The 18,578-nt window shown below is 41.6% G+C and overlaps 1 protein-coding gene across 1 annotated transcript in view; it reads right to left on the reverse strand.

The window, feature by feature from the left end:
• Positions 1–11,297, reverse strand: part of LOC142489886 (retinol dehydrogenase 7-like) — a 51,347-nt gene extending 40,050 nt beyond the window's left edge. Inside the window, exon 1 of the mRNA XM_075591443.1 lies at positions 11,158–11,297. The gene's annotated coding sequence lies outside the window, so the exon portion shown is untranslated. The remainder of the gene's footprint in view (positions 1–11,157) is intronic.
• Positions 11,298–18,578: the final 7,281 nt, after the last annotated feature.

Genomic DNA, 18,578 nt, shown 5'->3' on the forward strand with positions numbered 1-18,578 from the left:
CCCTCCCTGCCCTTTGCCCCCCTGCCCCTCCCTGCCCTTTCCCCCCCCGCCCCTCTCTGCCCTTTGCCCCCCCTGCCCCTCCCTGCCCTTTGCCCCCCCCCACCCCTCCCTGCCCTTTGCCCCTCCCTGCCCTTTGCCCCCCTGCCCTTTGCCCTCCCCGCCCTTCCATGCCCCTTGCCCCCCCCCCCCCGCCCTTCCACTCCATGCCCCCTGCCCTTCCACGCCTGGGCAACGCCGGATATATCAGCTAGTTATCAATATATTTCATATAGGTCTTACTTAATCATTCATATTCATATCATTCCACATTATCTTTTATTCCTACTTTTATTTTTATTTTTTCATTCTTATTTATATTTCCTTTCATTCATTCATCAGTCATCACATCACATACTTATCGAACAATATAAATACACATATATATATAATCTTTTTATTTTACATTATATATATTCATTGAGACACATAGCTCATGACACTAGCACACATTGGTGGTTAACGTCGGTCCTTCTATTGTCCTTGCTTTGAAATCACCTCCTCTGGCTCCAACCGGAATCCACAATAAAGGTTAGCAATCATTGTTGTCATTATTATGTTAATGGTTTTTTATTGTCTATATTGGGAATAACCCATAATGATTGCTTTTGAGTACTAGGTACTATTAACCCAGCTAATTTTTATTTTTAGTATTAAAGATTTACAATGAATTATTATGTTTTAAGAAGGGATCTAAAGAGCATTTTTTACCACACACTTCTCAAATTGGGGTAAATTAGTATTCATTAGTATAGGGGTGTACTTTTCTACTTATTTTTCTAGTTCTTCATCTTTGAATCAAATATGAAGTAGTTTTAATTTGGATATATAGTCTCAATATGTCAATCTAAAGGAACATTTCTTATCACTAGTCTCCTAAAACACTTGTTTTTAACTATCATTTATTCTAACCATATTGTCATTCACTTTGGATTTCCAAATGATAGATTGTATTTATAAATTTCAATTCTTAATATAATAATAATTGTTAATCACAAATCAATTGGTAATTACAACATATGACTGAAATGTAAACTTTTTCTCTGTTAACTTAATGGGGTCCTCACAATATACAGCAATCTTACACACTTGTTGAATGTGATGTTAATTGTATGTTTAATCAATTGGTTAATTACTTTAATTGAATATTGGCTAAATCTTATGCAAATATCTCCCTATTAGAAAAGGTGAATAAACCGCTCGTCCGTGTATGATATTTGGTGCTTAAATGCGATATATAACAGGTGCTTTGAGGGAAAAATTGAATATATTACAGTGTAGATCCCAAAAGGATCAGAAAGGCTCCCTCATATAATAAGCACTCAATGTTAGTACACTGTGGTGAGACTTACAATAGTCTATCGGTATCAATACCTTAAGATAGAACAAAAAGGTGTGGCCCTTCTCGACCGGGTAAGTTCAGGAAAAATAATAAAATTTTATTAGTTCATTGTAGTTGATCAGGATTAAAAACACATATAAAACATTCAAACATTAAAAAAACCCCGTATTGAAGTGGTTAGGTGAATTGGCAGTAAATTGCTATATTATGTTTCACCATGGGCGTCTAAATAGCGATTATCACTGTTAGTGGACAAGCAGGTAAGTATGCTCCTTCAAACCTCAATGGCGGAAGGAGTATTTATCAGAGATGTAGTCTCTATATATGTGCTGGTAAGTTGGCAAAAATACAGGTAACCTCTATCCAAGGGTGCAATAATATCTGTTCAAAAGTATGTCTAGGGGCACTGTATACTATTTTCAAATGAATGACACAGTGGTAGATTCTAATGCCTCTTTATGGAATGTAAACGATAGGATTGAAGCCCCCAACTGCGGGCAAAACCACTTGAGACACACTTGCAGGGTATGCTGGTTAAATGCAAGTCTATATATAATACATTATTGTTCCTGCAGAGATATGGTGGATACTGGTATCTCGTGTGAACAATAAATTGTATAATGAAAGCCCCCACTGCGGGCAAAACCGCTTAGACACACACATATACAAGGTTTGCTCATTTGGTGTAAGCCTGTATACAAAACAATGTTGTCCCTACTTGCGGGTGTTGCCAAAACTACTGGTTTCACAGTCAGAATATTGATAGCTTGAGGATGTAATCATCCCGTAATTAGTACAATTAGCTCCGTTACAGGGAGACTAAAACAGCGATATTGCAGGTTCAAATATCTCTTGTGTGTTCCGTTATATGCTGGAAGCCCCCACTGTGGGAAGCGCCACTTAGCACACACATATAAGTCGCTGTATTCCTGCTATCAATACAAGCCTGTCTTCCCAAATGCTGCTGTCTCTGTTCGCTGACGCTGCCACTTCTGATGACGTCACTCGTGACGTCACCACGTCCCGACGATCGTTTCGCGTAGACTGACACGCTTCTTCAAGGGGAGGAGTGTGTTCCCTTACTATGCCGGTGAGTATTTATAGGGAAAAATATCCCGCCCCTCTAGGTCATGGGGGCGTGGTTTCTGCCCGAGATCCAATCGGGTCATGAGAGGGATACTTCACCATTGTGCGAAGTGTCTAATGTCCCGTAGTGTTAACCTCTTGTGGGGCTTAATAGCATTAATGTAGTTGTTGACTATGGAGCATATCAGGATTGAGACTTACTAATGTGTGTCTCAGAATGAACATCCAGTGGTCACATATATTAGTGGGTTGAACAAGAAGATGTAGTTGACTGATGAAATACTACTTGGTTGATAAAATGAGTCGTTCATAATGAATATATGCTTGTTTGTTGATCTGATGTCTAATTATTTGAGTAATATCTAGGGTAGTGATCAAACAGATGGAAATGATGTGAGATTAGTGAAGTACGTGAACTGTCTTGGAGTAATTGTAGATGGTTATAGGTCATTGTAAATGTTAATACATATAGCAATGTTATTGTCATGATGTTAAAATGAATAATGTAAAATGAAACTGGTATAAGCTTGTGTAGAAGTGATCTATCCTAGAGACCTGCCCATAAGGTCAATACAGGTCCAAATTACTAAGGTATATTTAACTACAAGACATTCTGGTGTTGTGTTTCATGCTTTAAAAAATGTGAATATACATGTGACTAGGAATAAGCTAATTATAGTGAATATGAACCTATATGAATAGTGAAATGATTGAAAGTGGTTAGCGACGGTATGTAAATGGTGTAGGAATGATCTTTCATTAAGACCTGCCCTTAAGGTCAATACAGGTCAGAGTTACTTAAGGTATATTTAATCTCAGAGTAGATATCCCGCATCATATACCATTGACCGTGAATGTTGCTGTGACTTGTAAAATGGTGTGTGCACTAACTGAAAGTGATAGTGGATGTATATATATTTTATTGGGGTATATATATTTCATATTGGGATATATGACATGTGAGGGAAATAATAAATAATAGTGAATAAAAAATGTGTATTTAAGTGTCTCGTTGTCGTTTTTGTAATGAGTATGCTCTAGTTATAGACCATGGCTAAATATATAGAATTTGAATTAGAATGATTCATTTACATGGTCAGTATGATTTCATCAGTCAACGTTATTATGAATACATCTATCTTGTCAGACCTTTATAGGATACTGTGTACCCTCTTGTAAAGTAACCTTGATATTATTTTAGATAAAAGGTGAATATATGAAACCCTCGTTGAGGCCCAGGGGTGAGAGGGTCTGGAGTTGGTAGATCCAACGACATTCTTTCTGAAGTAGTCGTTTGTCCCAGTCACCCCCTCTAGGATCCCTGGGTACGTATTCGATGCCACAAAAGTGCATGACTCTCGAATCCCCTTTATGATGTTCAATTATATGTCTGGCCACTGGTGTATCAGTGGAGTTCCGTACATTTCCTATATGCTCCAAAATTCTGGTCTTTAGAGGTCTGTGTGTTTTTCCAACATATTTGAGGCCGCATTCGCAGTTCATCAAATATATTGTACCCGCCGTGAGGCAGTTGATGAAGTCTTTTATCTGAAAGGTTTTGGAATTGGATGAATCAACGAACTGTTTAGTCACTGGCATGTTGATACATGCTTTGCACCTCGAGCATGGGTATGATCCACACGGTTTAGTGCCTAACCAAGTTTTCTTGTGAGTTTGTTTAAAGTGGCTGTGCACTAATCTGTCTTTCATATTCTGACTACGTCTGTAGCCTATGCTTGGATACTCTTTGAGGATTTTTTGCAGGTCTGTATCCTCTCTGAGGATATGCCAGTGTGTGTTGAGGATATTTTTGACTTCCCGCCATTGATTGTTGTATGTTGAGATGAACCGAATGGTTTCATCTCTTGGTTCTCTTTTTTTATTTTTATTTATCAACAATTTGGATCTTGGTTCTGTCAGAGCCCTGTGGTATGCTTTTTTCAATATTTTGTTACTGTATCCTCTCTTTTTGAATCTTTGAAACATTTCCCTAGATTGTTTGGTGAACTCAGATGTGGTGGAGCAGTTTCTGCGTAATCTCAAAAATTGGCCTATCGGTATGTTATTGGTGATATGTTGTGGATGGTGGCTATTGGCCATTAGAAGGCTGTTGGTGGCTGTGGGTTTCCTGAAGATTGTGGTTTCTAGGTGCCCATCAGAAGATCTGGAGATATAGAGATCTAGAAATTCTACTCTCTGTCTGTCCACATGTGACGTCAATTTCAAGTTGTGAGAGTTACAATTTAGCATGTTAATAAATTCATGTAACAAATCCTCTGTACCCTTCCAGATAAGAAAGATATCATCTATGTATCTGACCCACAATTCTACATATTCTGTGTATCGTTCTTGCATCTCTATGAAGACCACTGTTTCCTCCCACCAGCCTAGGTATAAATTGGCATAGGTGGGAGCACATGTGGTCCCCATAGCTGTTCCCTGTATCTGGTGATACATGATGTTATTGAACAGAAAGAAATTGTGGGTCAGTACATAGTCTAATAGTTTGAGAACAAATGTATTGTGCAGTATGCAATCTGTACTTCTTGCTTTGAGAAAATGCTCCACTGCTCTGATACCATAGTCATGTGGGATGCTTGAGTATAATCCCTCCACGTCTAAGGTTACCATGATAGTATTGGTGTCTAAACTAACATACTCAATTTTCCTAAGTACATCCGTTGTGTCTTTAATGTATGAAGGCAAGCTTTCTACAAATGGTCGCAAAAAGTGATCCAAATACACACTCGTATTTGAAGTCAGGTTGCCTATACCGGACACAATCGGTCTACCTGGAGGTGGTACCATTTTTTTGTGTACTTTCGGTAGATGATAGAATGTTGCTATTCTGGGATTTTTGGGGAGCATGAAGTTAAACTCCTTTTGTGATATCAATTTTTCATCAAGCCCCTCTTTGAGTATGTCAGTTAGTAGTTTAAGGTATGTAGTGGTGGGATTACTTTGTAGGATACAGTAACAATTTTTGTCAGAAAGTAGACGTTTGCATTCATCCACATAATCTGTCTGGTTCAAGATGACAATATTCCCACCTTTATCGGATGGTTTGATTGTTATATCATTATCTTGTTCCAAGTCCCGGAGGGCCAATCTCTCAGAGTAGGTCAAATTTTGTTTGTTTTTATGGCTTTGTAGTCTTTGTATGTCATGGGTTACAAGTTTATTGAACACGTCCACATTGGTACTACAGTCGAAAGGGGGTGTGAAGGTGGATTTATTCTTGAGGTCTGTAAAGGGACCTTCCCCAGGTGGTCTTAGACTTTCGTTTTCAAGTTGTTCGAGGATATCAATTGTGTCTAATTGTTGTGTGTCAAGGAGTTCCATTGGAGTGTTTATACTTCTCCACTGTCTGCGTTTTTTAAAAAATTTGTGCAATGACAACTTTCGGCAGAACAGGTTTAGATCCTTGACACATTCAAAATGGTCCAATTGATTGGTTGGACAAAATGATAAACCCTTAATTAGAAGATCGTTATGGTTTTTGCTCAGGATTTTATTAGACAAATTGATCACCTGCGTCTCCTCATTCGTCTGGGCCTCCTGGGGGGTTCCTTGTAGGCCCACCTTTGTCTGTCCCGTAAATAGTCCTCCCTTCCCCCTCCGTGTTTTCCTCTTGCGGTTGGTATGGGAAAAAGGCCCGGGTTCTCTAAAAAAGTCTCCGCCCTTTGGGGTAGGGGAAAGGGAATATCAAACCCTGTATTGGGAATGTGTGTACCTGTATCTGCTTCTGTGTCACTAGCTGAGACCTCCCACTCGGTGGAAGATTCTTGTGTGCGGGGGTAGGGATTGTAGCATCGATATCTACTTTTAAAGTGGAAAATCTTTCCCTCCTTAAAGTCTTCGTAGTCACGAACAAACTTTTTATGTTTTCTGTCTTTGATGTCTTTTTTAATTTTTTCTATGTTTGTTTTGAGTTTGTTCTCCAACTCTTCAAAGATTGGGTCAGGTTTCCATTTATTGATATCTGCCAAAAGGACTTTGATTTCTGCTTTCACTGTATCTAGTTTTTTTGTCTCATAATCTACCAGTAGGCCCATCAGTTGTGCTGAGCATTGTAGTAAGATTTTATTCCAGTTGGTGAGGAAAGTAGTATCTGTTATCTGGTGAGAAGGTGGGAGCTTGACTCTTAGTCCTCTTGGGACTAGTTCCGTCTTTAGATAATTTTCCAAACTCACCACCTCCCACCAGATTTTTGTTCGTGAGGTATAAGTTCTTTCTAAGTCCCTGAAAAAACTCTTAATATCTGCTACTGGGGTCTCTGTGCTAGGTATAGTTGTAACCGAAAAAGTATCTCTTGCTTCATTCATCCATTCATCAAAATTAAGGTCATCTGTCAGAAAACTCATTGTCATGTGTCTTGTCTCCCAGTGAGTCTACAGTGCACTTCGCACAAGGTGGATCAGAAGTTTGTCAAGGTAAATTCTGGAGAATCGGGAGCTGGTTTAAATAATGAACATTAGCTGTTCTATAACCGTTTATTAGAAAAGGTGAATAAACCGCTCGTCCGTGTATGATATTTGGTGCTTAAATGCGATATATAACAGGTGCTTTGAGGGAAAAATTGAATATATTACAGTGTAGATCCCAAAAGGATCAGAAAGGCTCCCTCATATAATAAGCACTCAATGTTAGTACACTGTGGTGAGACTTACAATAGTCTATCGGTATCAATACCTTAAGATAGAACAAAAAGGTGTGGCCCTTCTCGACCGGGTAAGTTCAGGAAAAATAATAAAATTTTATTAGTTCATTGTAGTTGATCAGGATTAAAAACACATATAAAACATTCAAACATTAAAAAAAACCCGTATTGAAGTGGTTAGGTGAATTGGCAGTAAATTGCTATATTATGTTTCACCATGGGCGTCTAAATAGCGATTATCACTGTTAGTGGACAAGCAGGTAAGTATGCTCCTTCAAACCTCAATGGCGGAAGGAGTATTTATCAGAGATGTAGTCTCTATATATGTGCTGGTAAGTTGGCAAAAATACAGGTAACCTCTATCCAAGGGTGCAATAATATCTGTTCAAAAGTATGTCTAGGGGCACTGTATACTATTTTCAAATGAATGACACAGTGGTAGATTCTAATGCCTCTTTATGGAATGTAAACGATAGGATTGAAGCCCCCAACTGCGGGCAAAACCACTTGAGACACACTTGCAGGGTATGCTGGTTAAATGCAAGTCTATATATAATACATTATTGTTCCTGCAGAGATATGGTGGATACTGGTATCTCGTGTGAACAATAAATTGTATAATGAAAGCCCCCACTGCGGGCAAAACCGCTTAGACACACACATATACAAGGTTTGCTCATTTGGTGTAAGCCTGTATACAAAACAATGTTGTCCCTACTTGCGGGTGTTGCCAAAACTGATGGTTTCACAGTCAGAATATTGATAGCTTGAGGATGTAATCATCCCGTAATTAGTACAATTAGCTCCGTTACAGGGAGACTAAAACAGCGATATTGCAGGTTCAAATATCTCTTGTGTGTTCCGTTATATGCTGGAAGCCCCCACTGTGGGAAGCGCCACTTAGCACACACATATAAGTCGCTGTATTCCTGCTATCAATACAAGCCTGTCTTCCCAAATGCTGCTGTCTCTGTTCGCTGACGCTGCCACTTCTGATGACGTCACTCGTGACGTCACCACGTCCCGACGATCGTTTCGCGTAGACTGACACGCTTCTTCAAGGGGAGGAGTGTGTTCCCTTACTATGCCGGTGAGTATTTATAGGGAAAAATATCCCGCCCCTCTAGGTCATGGGGGCGTGGTTTCTGCCCGAGATCCAATCGGGTCATGAGAGGGATACTTCACCATTGTGCGAAGTGTCTAATGTCCCGTAGTGTTAACCTCTTGTGGGGCTTAATAGCATTAATGTAGTTGTTGACTATGGAGCATATCAGGATTGAGACTTACTAATGTGTGTCTCAGAATGAACATCCAGTGGTCACATATATTAGTGGGTTGAACAAGAAGATGTAGTTGACTGATGAAATACTACTTGGTTGATAAAATGAGTCGTTCATAATGAATATATGCTTGTTTGTTGATCTGATGTCTAATTATTTGAGTAATATCTAGGGTAGTGATCAAACAGATGGAAATGATGTGAGATTAGTGAAGAATAATAATAATTGTTAATCACAAATCAATTGGTAATTACAACATATGACTGAAATGTAAACTTTTTCTCTGTTAACTTAATGGGGTCCTCACAATATACAGCAATCTTACACACTTGTTGAATGTGATGTTAATTGTATGTTTAATCAATTGGTTAATTACTTTAATTGAATATTGGCTAAATCTTATGCAAATATCTCCCTATAAATATCATGGAGGGGCACTTGGAGGGTAACCCCTGAGGAAGTCATCATCGATGACGAAACGCGCAGGACGTGACTAGTTTGGGACCGCCATTTGCCCACGAGCACTGAGGCCAGTTGTTGCCAGAGACTCTATCCTTTGTGTGTATCACACGGCTCCAATACAACCCAACCATAGAGGACTTGGAGGACTTTTGCTGTCCGGAGGGTCTCTCCCCAGCCGAACACTGAATGCGAGTTTCCGCTTCCGGTTCACCGGTTCATCGGCTACACGAGGGGAGTCACGTGACGACGCCAGTACTTGGAGCTACATCGAGAGGATTGAGCTGACGGCACATGAGAGCCTATCTCATATATGCTATTTATCGTTTTACCTTTGTGAGTGGGCATTTGAAAGATTTTATGTTCCTTGAAATACAAATTTTATTATGTTAATGCACTAGGTTTGCACCTGTTTTTTCTATTCTTTTTTTTCATATATATATATATATCAACATTACCATTCTCACGTCCGGTAAAGGAAGACTGCACTCAGATCAGTATAGGCAAAAAGTCTGTATTAGGCATCAATACAAAATGAACAGGCCGCCCAATCCTACTTTTCGGTTCCGGAATGGAACCTTTCTCAAGGGGGGTATATATACACACACATATATACAGTGTATCAAATTGAAATATTACTGTGTGCTCATTCGCAAGTCTTAGACAGGTCTGCAACCCTGCCTTTCACCATTATCACCCAGCACAGTGCTTTCACTGCTGCAAGGGATTCTGGGAAGTGACATGCAAATGAGCACAGAGTGCCACCTTTTGCTTCAAACCCATATGACATGGTCCCCTATAAGCTTATGCATGCTGCATTGCACCGCTTTTGAACACAGCCTGGGTTAAGATGCATAGTCAGTAAACCTATATCCTCACCGGGCAGACTTTGCAGCATACTTTCCAGAAAGAACGAGATAGCACACAAAGTAAGATGAACTCCAAGGTGTATTGCAGGTTATTGGCACAAAAAAACAAAGTTTCGGTCCTACAAACGGGGCACTCCCTTGCGAAAGGTCCTGTTTGTAGGACCGAAATGTTGGGTTTTTGTGCCACTTACCTGCAATACACCTTGGAGTTCATCTTACTTTGTGTGCTGTCTCGTTCTTTCTGTAAAGTCTGCTGCAAAGTCTGCTTAGTTAAGATATTTTTGTCTATTTGTTTATTATGAGGCAAGCATCAACAATTACTATTATACACGTGAGTGCCATCTGTTCATATATGTATATACTGTATCTGTTATCCGACTTTCGACACATAGTGTTGAGCTTCAATATATGAAAAATTTTGGTATTTCTCCCCCCCCCCCACCTTATTCTTTGAAAGTTTATGTTTTTGATTTCTCTGTACCCCTCCCCCCCATGTAGTCCAAGTTATGACCTCCACCCCCCCAACCCCCCATAAGTACATTGAAGGATAAGATATTTTCTGGAAAATGTGGGTATTTCTCCCCCCCCCCACCTTATTCTTTGAAAGTTTATGTTTTTGATTTCTCTGTACCCCTCCCCCCCATGTAGTCCAAGTTATGACCTCCACCCCCCCAACCCCCCATAAGTACATTGAAGGATAAGATATTTTCTGGATGTTTCAAATGTTCAATGTACTGTTTTCTGTATATTTGAAAATACAAAAATTTGGTTAAAAAAAACCTCTCCAGTCATGAACTTGTTTTGCAAAAGAAAAAACCCTTTATTACACTGCGTTAAAAGCATTATTTCTATAAGGGACACTTGCAAAACTTTAAAGAGGTTAAATCTGTTTTAGAGACATCTGGAGTTAGGTTACCATATGTTAGAGCAGGGGTGCGCAAACTTTTTAGTCTGTGCCCCCCACCCACCTGGTCACCGGCGTTAACTGGTCTCTGACCAGGTAAGTGAGTTACAGAGGCGTCACGCGTGCTCCCTCAGCATTTCATTTAAATGCTTTGGGGAAGAGTGCGAGTCATCTCTAAGCGACACGCCGCCCCACCCAGAAAATCACGTGCCCCCAAGTTTTCACACCCCTGTGTTAGAGCATCCTTTGACTTCTCAATGTACAGTATTACTACAATTTTGGAAGTTCCCTGTTGCTCGGAAGGTAAGATACAATACAGAATTAGGTCCTGTACTTGGGTCATTATCGAGTATGTGATGATTTTGGAGGCTATGTTACCTCTTTATCGACCCTTTGTTTACATGCAAAAGTACGGAGTTGGATTATATAAACCCACAATTGGTTTAGCCCTTTCATGAAATTCTGTTTACTTACAGTATAACCTATTTTGTAAACTCAAAAAAAGCATAAAAAGCACTCACCTTAAAAGGGTTACAAAGCCAAATATCTGAACAATCTCTGTAGGTCAGTGGTAACGTAGCTCCCAGCTAACAAGTCAAACATGCACATGCACACAGAACTGTGCTGTTACAGTATAATATCTGAAGGAGGGATTATCTCTCAAATAAAAGGCACAGCATATTTATTCAGCAGGAGGGGGGGGCGAGGGAGGGAGACAGAGACACTAGAGGTAAAAGCAAATAGGCACAGTTGCCTCAGGTCTGACTTAAGTTTTGCATTTAGCCTATTTTCTAAAATACAAAGAAATAATTACAAAAACTATAGTCGATCTAATAATAATAATAATAATAATAAAAAAAAAAGAGTAGTGGATTTAAAGACAGGGCAATTTACAGTGTAAGTGAATGAAGAGACTGGTCTATTGTGTTCCCTAATAAGCAATATTAACTTTCACCTGAACACCTTTATACATTGAAGCTGACTGCAGGGCATTGTCAGGAGATGCGGTGCCAGCCAGTGTTGAATCATTGTAACTACTCTGGATCCAGGCTCACTTGTAGCATGTGAGAAGATCCATGTAGCTTTAGGCCCAGGACATAGTGAAATCAGCGTCGCTGAGGCGGGCTGAGCCGCGCTGAACAGATGCACAAAGCCCCTGCATCTATAATCAGCGCGGCTATAGTTTCTCCCTCCGCATGCTTGCTGATGCGTGCGGAGGCTGAGAAAATCAGAAGAGACAGGAGAGTTTGAAATTTTGCCGCTTGGGGGAGCGGAGGAGCAGTCACGTGACTGCTCCCATCCAATGGGGCTGCAGCCTTTTTTTCCCTACTGTGAGCAGAGCCACCAGACCAGAGGCAGCACAGAGGTGTGTGTCTGTGTCTGTGTCTGTGTCTCAGTGAGTAAAGACACTGAGATTGCTGCAGGGGAGCCTGGTTCAATTCCCGGTGTCAGCTCCTTGTGACCTTGGGCAAGTCACTTTATCTCCTTGTGCCTCATGCACCAAAAACATAGATTGTTAGCTCTACGGAGCAGGGACCTGTGCCTGCAAAATGTCTCTGTAAAGCGCTGCGTACAATTAGCAGTGCTATACAAGAACATGCTATTATTATTAATATGTGTCTGTGTGTGTGTGATGTATGTGTGTGAATATATTTATCAAAGTTGCACAATGTTAATAAATAATTTATTCTCACATGTCTTTTTTTTCATTTTTAAAATATTATATAACACACACACACACACACACACACACACACACACACACACACACACACACACACACACACACACACACACACACACGTTCCTCAGTGACACAAACACACAGACCATTTCAAAGTGACACACACACACACACACACACACTGACAGCGTCCAAGTGACACACACACACACACAGTGATACCCGCCTCCTAAGCGCGCTTGCTGTCTCCTCTGCCAGGACAGCAAAAAGCTCCTGGTAGAGCGAGCGGCAGCAAGCAACAGCGAGCAGCAGCACAAAAGTGTTTACTATGTCCCAGGCCTTAGGCTGCAAACCCGCTACGGACGGCGGGCGCGGCCGTGAACCACCAGACCCTTGCCCGAGTGGTCCCTGCCCCCTCTGCCTCCTACCGACAGGGCTGACTACGTACTGTGACGCGTCAGCCAGCCGATGCTGCAAGAATCTTGTGAATTTCGGTGTTGACGCGTCACGTGGTACACGAGTCAGCCAATGGGGAGGAGGGAAGGGGAGGAGCTAGGTGGGAGGCGCCTTGGGCGGGGAGCAGGGAAGGAGCTGCGTTTTATTAAAGTGTGTGAGTGTGTGAGTGTATGTGTGTATGTGTGTATGTGTGTATGTGTGCATGTGTGTGTGTGTGTATATGTATGTGTGTGGGGGGGTGGACGGCACCACGATCCGAGCCCGCCCCCCTCCCTCCCACTCCCGCCCCCTCCCTCTCCGGCTCCCAGCTCCCTACATATCGCGGTCTGTGTCTGTCAGCGCCCCGCCTGTCTGCAGTGTGGGCGCGCTGACTGAGGGAGTGGGCCCTTAACCTTAGGCTGCGGCCCCGCTGGCGCTGACCGTGCTCATACTTGGGAGCGGTGACGTCACCAACTCTCTAAGCATGAGCGCCGGGTGTCCTGCCTTTCGCAAGCACAGGCGGTATTGGGGGCAAGATGAGCGCACTTGAAAGTAATTTTTTTTGTTTACTGAAGCGCCAAGCTTGGGTGAGCGTGGGTGCCTGCACCGCGTGAGCCGGGACTTTCACATATAGATTTATGTAAGTAAAAGCGGCAAGCACTATGTGCTCAGCACGCTCGGCCATTGGGGACGCAGCCTAAGGCTGAGTCCATAGTGACTCCAGCCATGTGGAGGCGGGTGGAGGCTGAGGAAAAGCAGGTGCTTTCCCTGGCCTTAGTTAGCCCGCCGTCCGGGTCGTGTCGGGGGGTGGGCCAGTGACGTCACGGAGCTGGTTCGCCCTCATTGGGTGACCCACTCATGTGACCGGCCCTGCGCTCGTAAACTAAAATTTGATTGCCGGCTACGCTTCCGCATGCCTGCGGAAGCGTGCGCGAGCCCCTGCTAAAGCCGCTCTCATTGCGGCTGCAGGGGCTCACTGCCAAGCGTGAGCGCGTGTCAGCGCCTAAGCGCTGACCATGCCCACAGCCTTACTCATCCCCTTTTTAAGCACACGAAGTCCTTCTATTTTCTTCAACTTTAGTGTGGTTAACAGATATATAAAAGTACTTTCATGAAGATTATGATAGGAAATGTTTCTTGTCAGGAGAATTAGCCTTTATGGAATGAAGGTGCTTTGTTATGGGGGGAAGGTAAAAAGGTTTCCCTTTCTAAGGGAGCAGTGGAAGATGTGTCTTATTCACTCTGTCTGCTGATGAGAAGAGAGAGCACACTTTCCTTCCAGACAGGAACAAGCCATGGGGCATAACAATACCAGAGAAGGGCAGGGGGAACGGGATAAACCAATCTCAAACTATGTGTATTGGGAAGTTGCCATGGCAATTGACTAGTGGCTTGTGTAAAGGGTATTATTTGTAACAATAATGTTGCAATACAAAGCAAATCTGGCTGGTTCAGAGTAGGGAAAAAATGTAATTTAGCTGGGGAGAGCTGACAGCCTAAGAGCAGCAAAGGTACACAGAAAATAAACAATCCTGTTCCAGGAGAGTAACCACTGATTGCGTTTCATGTTTATTCTGTTCAGCCATGCATTTAACCAATTTGCCTAATTCCAAATGAGCCAGAAATACTGTATTGCTAAGGAATATAAGAAGAAATATAAGGCATAAACAACCCTGACATTTGTCACAATAATGTCATGAGGTAATACTGTAGGTATTTTAATCCCTCTGTGTTTAAGGGGTTAATGAGCTACAGTTTGCATATAAAATACATGTGTAAGTCTTTTCAGAAATCTATGCAGGCTTCAAAAGGCCTTGATTGAAGTTGGGTGTGAAAAGTACAAAGAGTGGGATTAGTGTATGTTAACACCTTTTTAGTGTATATGGCTGGTAGATACAGATAAGGGCAATGTCTGGAGACTTGGGTGTAAAATATAGCCCCTGTGACAACGTTTTGTACACAGGAGGCAGAGCTTCAAAGCATTTCTCAGCAAGTGGTGTATGGATGGCCAGGGGCGTGGCTACAGAAGGTATGAAACGAAGAGACCATGTGACTGCGTAATGCTAAAGACCCCAACAGTAGGATAAATGAATGAATGAATAACCACATACTTGTAGGGGGGACCCTTAAACATAAACTTGATAGAAGACAGGTACTGGGTTGCAGTCCCGTATGGTAAGCTCACTAATAAGTGACGCTGTTGTTAACAATAACACCAGGAAGATTGAGAATAATAACACCCTATAACGTACCAATTGTCTAAATAAAGTCCTGATCCCATAGTGAACACCCTTTAATATTGAGCCACCCATGGATTGCACTTACAGTATGCATGTGCACTGCACCTGTACATTAAAATTTTCAATATCATTTTTAACATAACTTGATGAATGGAATGTTTAACGCAATTTGAACATGTATCTCAATTGGCTCTTGATCATTATTTTTGGTTTGGTCGTTTTTTGCTTTTTTTTTTTATTTTATTTTTTTGCCCCCCCCTCCCCTTTTTTATTTTTGCTTTGAGTTGGTCTATTATGTAATCATGTTACTTAACACAATCTGATTTATGACTGCATGGTAAATATTATTGTCTTGATTATGCCTTTTCTTTTCTGTCTTCTTTCTTTTCTTTTCTTTATTATTTTTTAACAAGATGCCCTTCTATTAAGGCGCTTTTTTGAGGATGTCATTCTTTCAAAATGTTTCCTCAATATGTTGCTCTCCTCCCTTTAACTGGTTGCTCTTACATATTTTTGTACTTGTTTGTTTAATAAGCTTCAAAATGATCTTGGAAGCTATGATAGAGTATTTTTTCCTGTCAATTATATGTATATCTATTATACACTTTGTTATGTTTCAACAGCTGGATGTACTGGCTAATGTTATATAGTGGATATGTCCTAAGCAACTATGGGCATATATGTATGGGGGAACTTTTCTAGACAAATAATATCTTATCACCACATTATATTAGGTTTCTCCACTCAATTTCATGTTCTTTGCTTGCCATTCTATACCCACTCTATTTTCTCACCATCATCAGCTCCCTAAACAAATCAGGATGTTGGTTTGACTATGCATATGTCAAGTGATAGTTTTTATTTACCCCTTCTGGTCGATTAACATCATTTAGAAGAGATTAAGACAGGGGTGTTCTACAAATATGTTTTCTTTGTTAATATATATATTTTAAGTTTATTGATTTTAATAATGTTATGTGTTTGTATTTCACAACACACTATGTGTTCACCCTCTGTGCTGCGCATAATTCTGCGCTCTGTCTTTTCATTCTCCCACCCCGCACTTGGGGTATTCTGTGAGCCTCTGACGCGACGGTTGGTATTGGTCCGGAGCTCACTGTGTCTGCTCCCACTGCGGGGAGGGACTAGTGTCTTGCAGAGCGCAGTTGCGCGCGCACTTAGAGCCCCAGTGAGGTATACAGTCAGGGCCATTTTATGACGCGTTCGCCCCACACCCCACGGCCTCCATTGACATTGAGGACTCTCCCTCAGTTGGTTACTGCGCAAGCGCTTACTACTGGGGGTTGCTAGACCACGCATGTCTCCGGATTGGTAGTTGGGGGCGGAGTTAGTCACTGTCGTCTCTGTGTCTGAATATACTGATTAGGTGTATACACATCAGAAGACCATTAGCAATCAAAGTGGATGGATCGCATGTGAGCTGTGAGTTTTGGCTGGTTATGTCAGTTTGTGTCTATATACTGTATATGTTAATAAAGTTGTGATATGTATACCTTGAGAAAGCGCTCTGTGAAGCGTGAAACGTTGGTAGGGCTCTCCATTGCCCTGTTTTTCCATGACCAATAAATAATCTTTTTATGGGATACGCACCCTCCTTTCTACTTTTTTGATACCTACAGTAGTGCTCTTGCAGTTTTTCTCCTTCTCTATGAAACGAAGAGAGACTTTATTAAATATGGAGATATCATGAGATGTCCTCTGCTGAACATGCTAAAAATTACATGTGTGTATCCGTGAAACTGAGTCGCACATAATGATTACAGATACGTGATGTCTAGCAGGTATTAAGAGACAGATATTAATATTTCTCTTAAGTTTGGGATTACAATGTTATATTTAGTCTCATTGTGTCCGCCATGAGTGTCTGAATGTATTAATGTGTCTCACGTGTGAGTAAGTATTACAGAAGTGACGTTATGAGTACATTTAGATATGGAAAAAGAGTTTTAAACGTCCTTTGGTGGGAGGTGTTTTACTCTGTTGTAAGACTGTCAATCTCACCACGGATTTACGACAGGGGTTGGGTTTAGGATGTGTTCAATGGGAACAAATTGTATTTATGTCTGAGCAAGTATTATGAAGATCAGATCTCACCAGAGGCATGCTTTGGACAAAGTATGGGAGACCTCAGGTTCTGAACCAGCACCTCTCCGGAGAAAATCCATAGCATTTGGAAATGTATAGGATTTACTGTTTTACCCCTTTTATTTTAAGAAGCTGTTCTGCCTTTTATTTTAACTGTTTGTTCTTTGTAATACCTTTCTGTAATCTAAGCACTGTATTTGTATATATATTAAAACATTTAATAAGTTATGCTTTGTGCGAGCTGATTGCACGCTCTGGGGAGAGAAATTGCGATTCGGACACATTTGGCTGCAAATGATTTTGGTGTGTTAAAGTGCATAGTTTTTCTTATAATAAACAGTGACCTGGGGCCCTGGCAAATATTAATCTGATATCTTTTATCATATTTGCATTCCTCAGGTGGTGGAAGTGGATAGTTGATAGATTTGCAATTAAGTAGGGGCTAATATTAACTCACTGGTTCCTTGTAGAGGAGAAAGGTGGGGTGGCTAGAGTAGCCATGTGTATTAAGTCTGGTTGCATTTCTAAGTCACGTGCTCACTTGTCTGCTGTTCATGGCGGTGGTATATTTGGACGGATTGAGGAGAGATACAACTCATTTGAGGGACCTTTGCGAAGGTGAAGGGTGGGGCAGCTTGTGGGTTGTGTATTGATTTTTGATCCTGTAGAGGAGATATTGTCCGTTTGACAGATCTTTGCGGAAGTGAACAGTGGGAGCGCTTGCGGGCATGAATATTAACCCTTGTCCCGTATGCAGGTCACGGGCTTGCTGTGGGTCGTACGTAACAACATTAAATTGTTTTATACAGAAGCTCCCTGCAGTGCTTCTTAAACATTGGAAAGAGCTATTCTTCAGACACACGAGTTAAGGCATCATCAGCTGCATGCAGGTGACCTCAGGTGAACTATGCAGCCCTAAAAACACTTAATATTCATGCCGCCAAAGCTGCACAGCGCGCTCAAATACCTTGGAGGGAAATAGGGAGAAGGGAAAAAAAAGAAGATGCTGAATAAGAGTGAGGAGAAGAAAATTAATGAAGCAATAGGATATGGGGGAGGAAAAAGTAATGCAGTTCCATGTGTTATATGTGTAAAAACCTCCCCTCCCACCCCCCCTTACGGGAGATCTGCATGCTACGTGTGTAGCGGTGCTGGTTAGCTCACCTGCTTAAGGCCAGGAAGCCTGAGTCACGCGGATGTTAGTGGGAGTAGTAATGGGACAGGCTGGTACTTCATCGTTGCAGCGCCTCCATTCTGTAGGGTAGCTGCCGGTGGCAGAGAGTATTCCCTACGGGAACCCCCTTTTCCAGTAGCGACACAGAGACTAGGAATGGTTCACCTTTTATTTGGCAGGCCAGTATCCGATTCCCTCTCTTGCAAGAGAGGTACTTCTTACACCCGACAGTCATGGAACATCTTCCCTTGCATCTTGCATTACTGTTATTCCCTGACTAGGCCCTCCAAGGGCTTGAGGCCC

The sequence above is a fragment of the Ascaphus truei genome, chromosome 3 (assembly GCF_040206685.1).
Source record: "Ascaphus truei isolate aAscTru1 chromosome 3, aAscTru1.hap1, whole genome shotgun sequence".
Classification (NCBI taxonomy): Eukaryota; Metazoa; Chordata; class Amphibia; order Anura; family Ascaphidae; genus Ascaphus; species Ascaphus truei.